The following is a 7965-nucleotide window of genomic DNA, read 5'->3' on the forward strand; positions in this document are numbered from 1 at the left end:
ATTAAGGTAAATAGCCATTCCTATCAGAGCAGGCTACTGTGAATGTAGCAGTATAATGACTTGTAATCAGAAATCCAGATGTGTGTGGATAGGGCAACAAACTCAAATCTGAGTGAAAGGGGATATAACTTCTTTCGCCATTTGTTGGACCATGTTGCTGTGATCTGTAAGTGTGTTTTTGGCCAACAAACTCGATCAGCAGTTGTAAAAAAGGTCTATGAAGATTTCAAATCGACACCGTAAAATCCCAGTCGGAAAGCTTTATCCAAACGCGAAAAACAAGTCTTCTTGGTTATAATATATCTGTATCGAAATGGAAAACAAGGCCTAACTCTAACTCCGCCCCTTGCCTTCCTGCTTTCTGGACCAGTCTCTGTGCTATCCCCCAACCAGAAGTTCTATAACAGGCGGTTCACTAGATCCAGGATAACTACACGCCTAGCTGTAAAGAGAGCCTGAGGTTTGTCAGGGCTGTCTTCACAACGGCGTAACGAGGGTTGATCTCGGCCAAAGCGTTCTGGAGAGAGACGGGTGTGTTTGAGCGAGTTGTAGTTGGTGCCAAGAAGTGATCATATAATCCTCTTGATTGTCATGGAGCATCAGTGATGGAACGGGGTCACTTTCCCCACGTCGTATCAGCGCAGTGTTTCTGATCACAGCCCTTTGTGAGCAGGAGACACACGGCACCATGTTGGCTGTCCCTTTTATTCAGACACAATGGAGTCCCACGCTGTCCTGGCTCCAGTCTACACGGCCATGGAACTAGAGGATTAAGCTGTTGAGGTCTGAGAGATAGCATGATGAATAACAACACACTGATTACAAATAATAGGAAACCACACACAGCGTATATCTGAATTAGGGATGTCCGATATTGGCTTTTTTGCCGATATCCGATATGCGATATTGTCCAACTCTAAATTTTCGATTCCGATATCAGCCGATACCGATGTCGATATTTGGGTTATATTTCCTCAAACCTAATTTAGGTAACATTACATATCTCCTGTTGTGGAATTAACACAACATGCTTAATGTTATTGTGATGCCCCACTGGATGCATTCTTGAATGCAACAAGGCTTTCCAAATGTTAACATTGTCTGTGCAAAATAAGAAAAATACTTCAACTTAATTTAAGGGAAAAGTGCCATGTTTATTTATTTATTTTTTAAAAAAAAAAATCAAAAAAAATCCGATACAGATATTACATTTTTATGCTAATATCGGGCCGATAATATCGGACATCTCTAATCTGAATGAATGTATTGATGGCAGGCTGATTTTTTGCCTCGCATGTCTGAGGCAAGTGATAGCAGGCACTCCTAGATGACTGTGATGTTTGGTTAATCAATTATCCTCTTTGCTCATAGTACAACATTTATTAAGGAGTCACAGGACTGTAATGCGACAAAAAATGTCTTCCGAACGGAAGCCTATTCTTTCTATACGCACTATGTGAGCGGTATTCATAACTTGCTGCCATGGTAACCGGAGAGACAACCACATGTGTGATTTCTTTAATGGCAGCTTTCCTTAAGGGAGCAGGATGAGGAGTCTTTGGAACAACAACAGCAGCGTTGCTTGATTGCGGTGCATTGGAGCTGTAAGATCAATAGGTGAGGCTCTCTCTGACTGTGGTTCTCATCAAGTGCCATTTTAATGGTAAGTCCTATGAACAAGAGGACAACAATGACAAGCACCTTTTAGACTGCCTGAGTTAAGGGAACTGGCTGAAATGGCACCATGATAGTGCCAACTGGGCCTTGAACAACAAAGATAACCAAACGGTTTATGAAAATGAGAAGTTTTAGTAGATTTCAATCCATTAATGGGTGACACTGCAAAAAGCATAGAAAAATGCTCAATATATGTAAAAAAAATTGTAACTATACTTCCAACAACATTTGAAATGTAGGCCATTTTCTTTAATATTTTTTTATATATGGACTCTCGTGTCTATCCTAAGGCAAGGCCGGATCTTGCCGGGCCTTGGGAATGTGTGACGTTCCCATGAAGAGAGTATGTATTATGTTTTATGTGATATGATGGTATTCATGATATGATTCACAAGTTGGGACCCAGTCTGCTATAGATAGAGACAAAGAAGCTTCCATATCGTATCTCCATGCCACCATAACCCACAAACATAATACGTAGGCTCCCGTCATGGGAATGTCACACAGTAAGCTGCTGCTGCTGAAAAGGGCGCTCTGCATGCCACCTCCTGCCAGGGAAGGACAGATACATAAGGGACAGGGGGGGGGCCAGGTACAGGAACATCTAGACCGTAATAGCTTTAACGGCCGTATCGGCTGGTGGCTCTGTTTCAAGACACCATACACTATGTTTTAATAAAATCTATTTCAGTGGTCCTTCTAAAACATGATCACAATATCTGGTCTACACTTTATGTCCGATATGTTGGTGCAACTTGTAGCTAAAATGGATGACCATAACAATTAAATGTTCCAGCAACTCAAACAAAGACCCAAGTCAACCATCTTCTCTGAAGATGTCCTTCATATTTTCGTTCCCCCCCCATGCATTTCTAACCTGACCAAACTCTGATACGGATACCACTTCAGACGCATGTGTATGCATACCATACAATCAGTGCGGGTTTAAACATAATCATAATAATGATACAAATAATGACTGTTAGCGAGTACGCTTCGTCGACTTGGCCGTTGCCTGGCTTGTCAGGTCCAATACGTTTGGAAGACGTCTGAGGATTCCTGCTGGGGTCGGGGCACCGTTCGTAGCTCCCTGAGCCCTCCTAATAAACACACGCACACTACAGTGCAGAGTTGGTCATAAGGCCTCTGCTAAATTGCTCTCTCAATAGATTACTGTCTGAGGAGAACACCTGGGAAACAGGGGGCGTGAAGAGGAATTCCTCCTCATTTCCCGTACAATATGTCCTTTGTTTATTGATCAGCAGCCTGAACAGCATCCGGTGCACTCTCCCATGTGGATCTCCAACGCTGCCCTAAAGCAGGGTTTGTCAATGTTAAGGTTTCCCAGCAGGCGATAGGCTTCATGTCCTCTTTTCTATTTTAGCAGACGCTTCTGTACAAAGCGACTGACTGTGATATTCCTTGACTTGATATGTCTGTGTATAGGACATTACTCCTCACATGGTTTGGCTCAGGGCTTAGTCTGCCCAGAGTTAGACTAGGGTCATTGGGAATCAAAGCCAGTTCCAGACGACACTTGCAGGATGTGTTTCATCCAGGAGCAGAACGGTGTTATGGCTGGAGGGATCTGGGTGAAATCAGCCTAATGGTGGAATGCATGAGTCTTAAGAGTTCCTCTGTGTCGAGTGCCAGGTGGGAGTCTGCCTGCTCCGACATGCATCACAACACATGCTACACATCAGCAGACTCTAGTATCTACCCCCTCCAGGCATAAGTTATGGATGCCTGATTATCGCCAACCCCACCTGGTTTCGAGAGTTCTCCATCACCTCTGGGGTCTTCGGTCTGGCCGACGAGGCGGGGAGATCGTCTGCAGTGTTTCCGCTTTCAGTCGGCTGGTCAATGTACTCCCTCACTTCATCATCTACCTGTTACTGCCTCAGCTCCCCCCAGGAGACGGACGCCTGGTGTCCATCAACAGACCCGGACCCATTCTGTGTCAGAGTCTAACAGCTGTATCGGTGGTAACTGTGTTAGTGTGGAAGAAGGCTCCTTTACCAATTACCTTGAAAGATAAATACAAATATTAATTATACAATAGATCCGCATTCGATACTGTTTCCCTCTCTGATAAACGAGTGGAAAAATTAGTGAAACACCAGCTATGTCCAAACCTGAAGTTGCTATGGCAACAGCTTAAGCGTGCTACATCGTATCTTTTTAATCAACATTGGCAAGCCTGTTCGCCTCATAATAAATGCACCATCATTTATCAAACACGCAATCGCTGACTGACTGGCAGGAACAGATTCAGTCCAAAGACCTGTTTGACTGTTACAGAGATGATGGACACACAGGGGCAGGGGGTCAACCATAAAATAATGTCCCGTCCCATCTCTCTGGGGAGGGGGGGGGGTGACGGGGGAAGAAAGAAGGACAAGAAGAAAGGAAGGATAAGAAAGAGACCGGAAAGAAAGAAAGAGGCCTCTGTTAGTATGAGAGCCAACTCTTCACTGGTTAGGTCCTGAAAACAACAGCTGCAACACAGCTGACACACGCACACGCACACGCACACGCACACGCACACACACGTCTCCAACGTACGGCCAGGGCTTCAGGCAAGGGTGTGTTACTCTGCTGCGGACCCACCTGCCACAGCTGAGAACAGCTGTCAAGTGCATCATCCCGTACCTTACCGAAGCTCCACCTCTCACTCACACACACGTACACACATACACACACACACACACACACACACACACACACACACATAAACACACACACCCACACATACACACACACATTCGGTTGACTTCTCACAAATGGATGAACGTGTACTATCAGGGTGATGACAATGGTTCCCTTGGCACCTGTACACACATTGGCTCCCGCAACAGGATGTGACACGCATGCACCGGTGCAGCACAGGGTAGAGCCATCTGCCGGGGGGCGGGGGCTCCAGACGGCTGCAGGCTGTGAACCACCAACCTCCTCACAGCAGAGGAACCTCTGCTGGGGCGCCCGGGTGGTTCACTGGGCAGAGCGCGTAGCGTTAAGGCCCGAGCGCATAGCAGTAAGGCCCGAGCGCGTAGCCTTAAGGCCCGAGCGCGTAGCAGTAAGGCCCGAGCGTGTAGCCTTAAGGCCCGAGCGCGTAGCCTTAAGGCCCGAGCGCGTAGCCTTAAGGCCCGAGCGCGTAGCCTTAAGGCCCGAGCGCGTAGCCTTAAGGCCCGAGCGCGTAGCCTTAAGGCCCGAGCGTGTAGCAGTAAGGCCCGAGCGCGTAGCCTTAAGGCCCGAGCGCGTAGCCTTAAGGCCCGAGCGCGTAGCCTTAAGGCCCGAGCGCGTAGCAGTAAGGCCCGAGCGCGTAGCCTTAAGGCCCGAGCGTGTAGCAGTAAGGCCCGAGCGCGTAGCCTTAAGGCCCGAGCGCGTAGCCTTAAGGCCCGAGCGCGTAGCCTTAAGGCCCGAGCGCGTAGCCTTAAAGGGACTCTTACCTTTGTTGCATTTGAGAATTACAGCACATTCAAATCATCCCGCCTTCCTCCAATGCCCCACCCCCTAAGCGTTATATAGAGTACAAAACTAAGCGTTATTTTTTAACGAGTACTGTAACGACCTCGCCGGTGACATAATGATGTCGAGTCATTGGTAGTTGAAGGTAGTTTTAATGAACTAAAACCAGGTCACTGAAACCCGTAACATTGTAACCAACGGCAGAAAACCGACACAAAACAAACCCCGGTTACCCCGGCAACCCCCAACACGGTCTCACTCGCGTGCAGGCCCCCACCCTCCTGTTCTTCCAAGGCCCTCCCCCAGCTGACCTAATGATTCGCCCCCACGCTGATTGACAAGAAGAACATTACAATACATGCACATAGAACAACTGGCATAACGGACAACGAAATATAATGTAACACATAACACACAAACTATTTAACTGTCCCAGGGTCGCTACAGTACAAAAGTTCTAGACTCCCATGGGTTATGTTTAGACTCCCATGGGTTATGTTTAGACTCCCAGGGGTCATAATATAGAAACGTGTATGAGCATTACAAACAGAGTAGCGGGACAACGTAGCGTCTGAGGCCGAAATGGGTCCCCTAATCTGACTGAATAGTGCGGTTGTTTGCCAACGGTCTGGAGGTCTTCCTGGAGCTCCAGATTAGCGGGACAACGTCGCGTCTGAGCCCGAAATGGGTCCCGTAATCGGACTGAGTGTGGCGGTTGGTTGCCAACGGTCTGGAGGTCTTCCTGGAGCTCCAGAGTAGCGGGACAACGTCGCGTCTGAGTCCGAAACGGGTCCCCTAATCGGACTGAGTGGTGCGGTTGGTTGCCAACGGTCTGGAGGTCCTGAGAATCATCCAGGGGAGCGGGACCACTTGGCTTCTGAGGCCGAATCGGGTCCCCTTGTCGGACTGAATGGTGCAGTTGGTGGCCAACAGTCTGGAGGTCTTCCTGAGGCTCCAGAGGAGGGTAACTCTGTGAGTCTGAGTCCGAGATGAGTCCCCTAATCAGACTGAATGGTGCAGTTTCAGTACGCCGTGGACCACTTTGGTCTGCCATCGTCAGTCGCTACGGTCGCTACTCGCTACTGTCTGCCGTGGAATCAAAACAAACCCTCTAGTTGAGGACGCGCCTTGATGACGCGGGCCCGAATGCGCCACAAGAAGCAGACGGAAAACCTTATATATCCATGCAGCAAACAGACAGGGGTGTCGGCCAATAAGGTCATTCGGTCCGAAGAATTTTATTGGTTGAAGTTTTCACTAAATATTATGAGAGTAAAGTAATTGTTTGTTTTTACTCCTGGTGGGTCTGTCTTGCATATTAGAGTGTTATTACCTTATTAATACCAATTTAACCTTATCCAAAAAAAGTGTAAAAATGCAACAAAGGTAAGAGTCCCTTTAAGGCCCGAGCGCGTAGCCTTAAGGCCCGAGCGCGTAGCAGTAAGGCCCGAGCGCGTAGCCTTAAGGCCCGAGCGCGTAGCCTTAAGGCCCGAGCGCGTAGCCTTAAGGCCCGAGCGCGTAGCCTTAAGGCCCGAGCGCGTAGCCTTAAGGCCCGAGCGCGTAGCCTTAAGGCCCGAGCGCGTCGCCTTAAGGCCCGAGCGCGTAGCAGTAAGGCCCGAGCGCGTCCCCTTAAGGCCCGAGCGCGTAGCCTTAAGGCCCGAGCGCGTAGCAGTAAGGCCCGAGCGCGTCCCCTTAAGGCCCGAGCGCGTAGCCTTAAGGCCCGAGCGCGTAGCCTTAAGGCCCGAGCGCGTAGCAGTAAGGCCCGAGCGCGTAGCCTTAAGGCCCGAGCGTGTAGCCTTAAGGCCCGAGCGCGTAGCCTTAAGGCCCGAGCGCGTCCCCTTAAGGCCCGAGCGCGTAGCCTTAAGGCCCGAGCGCGTAGCAGTAAGGCCCGAGCGCGTCGCCTTAAGGCCCGAGCGCGTCGCCTTAAGGCCCGAGCGCGTCGCCTTAAGGCCCGAGCGCGTCGCCTTAAGGCCCGAGCGCGTCGCCTTAAGGCCCGAGCGCGTCGCCTTAAGGCCCGAGCGCGTCGCCTTAAGGCCCGAGCGCGTCGCCTTAAGGCCCGAGCGCGTAGCCTTGAGGCCCAGCCTGACCGCAGCGACCCGGGTTCGACTCCTGCCCGGACCTCTGCTGCATGTCCTTCCCTCTATCTCCCATACCGTCCTGACCGTCTCACTCTATCATAAAGCATACCAATGGATCTTTAACTCGGGTAACCTTTGCTGGGTCCTCAGGTGACGTCCTGTCCCTCATGGTTCGATTATGGACCAAAATAAACGAGGACGTGTGAACAGAATGTAAGCAGAAATACAAATTAAAAATGATTCAGGGGCTTTTGTAATATCGTCTATAACCAAGTCCATACTGAGTTCTTTCCAGGCTGATTAATAATCATTTTTTGGACCAATTTAAATTATGCATTAGTGTTGTGTGTTTTTGATTTGCTGTGCCGGGTAATTCAGTGCTATTCATTCCTTTGTCTGGAGAATGAATCAGTGTTAAAACGATTCGAATAGGGGCTTGCATGTGCTTCTCCCAACTATGCGATAGGAAACACAGAGGCAGAATCGTACCACCTCTCTTTCCACTGTAACTAAATCCCAGCTTCATCTCTCGTCGTCTTTTGCTTTGCACGCATTCAACGCCTTCCAAGCCGTTGGCAGGTTAAAAGTGCAGCGCAAATCATGGTTCTCACTCATCGATTTCAGAGAAACCTCGTTGAGCACAGGGCCAAACAAAGAGGTGGGCTGAGTGTGTGTGTGTGTGTGTGTGTGTGCGTGTGCGTCTGTGTATCTTTTTGGGTGGAAAAGGTCCATAAATATGTGA

This window comes from Gadus morhua, chromosome 15 (assembly GCF_902167405.1).
Source record: "Gadus morhua chromosome 15, gadMor3.0, whole genome shotgun sequence".
NCBI lineage: Eukaryota > Metazoa > Chordata > Actinopteri > Gadiformes > Gadidae > Gadus > Gadus morhua.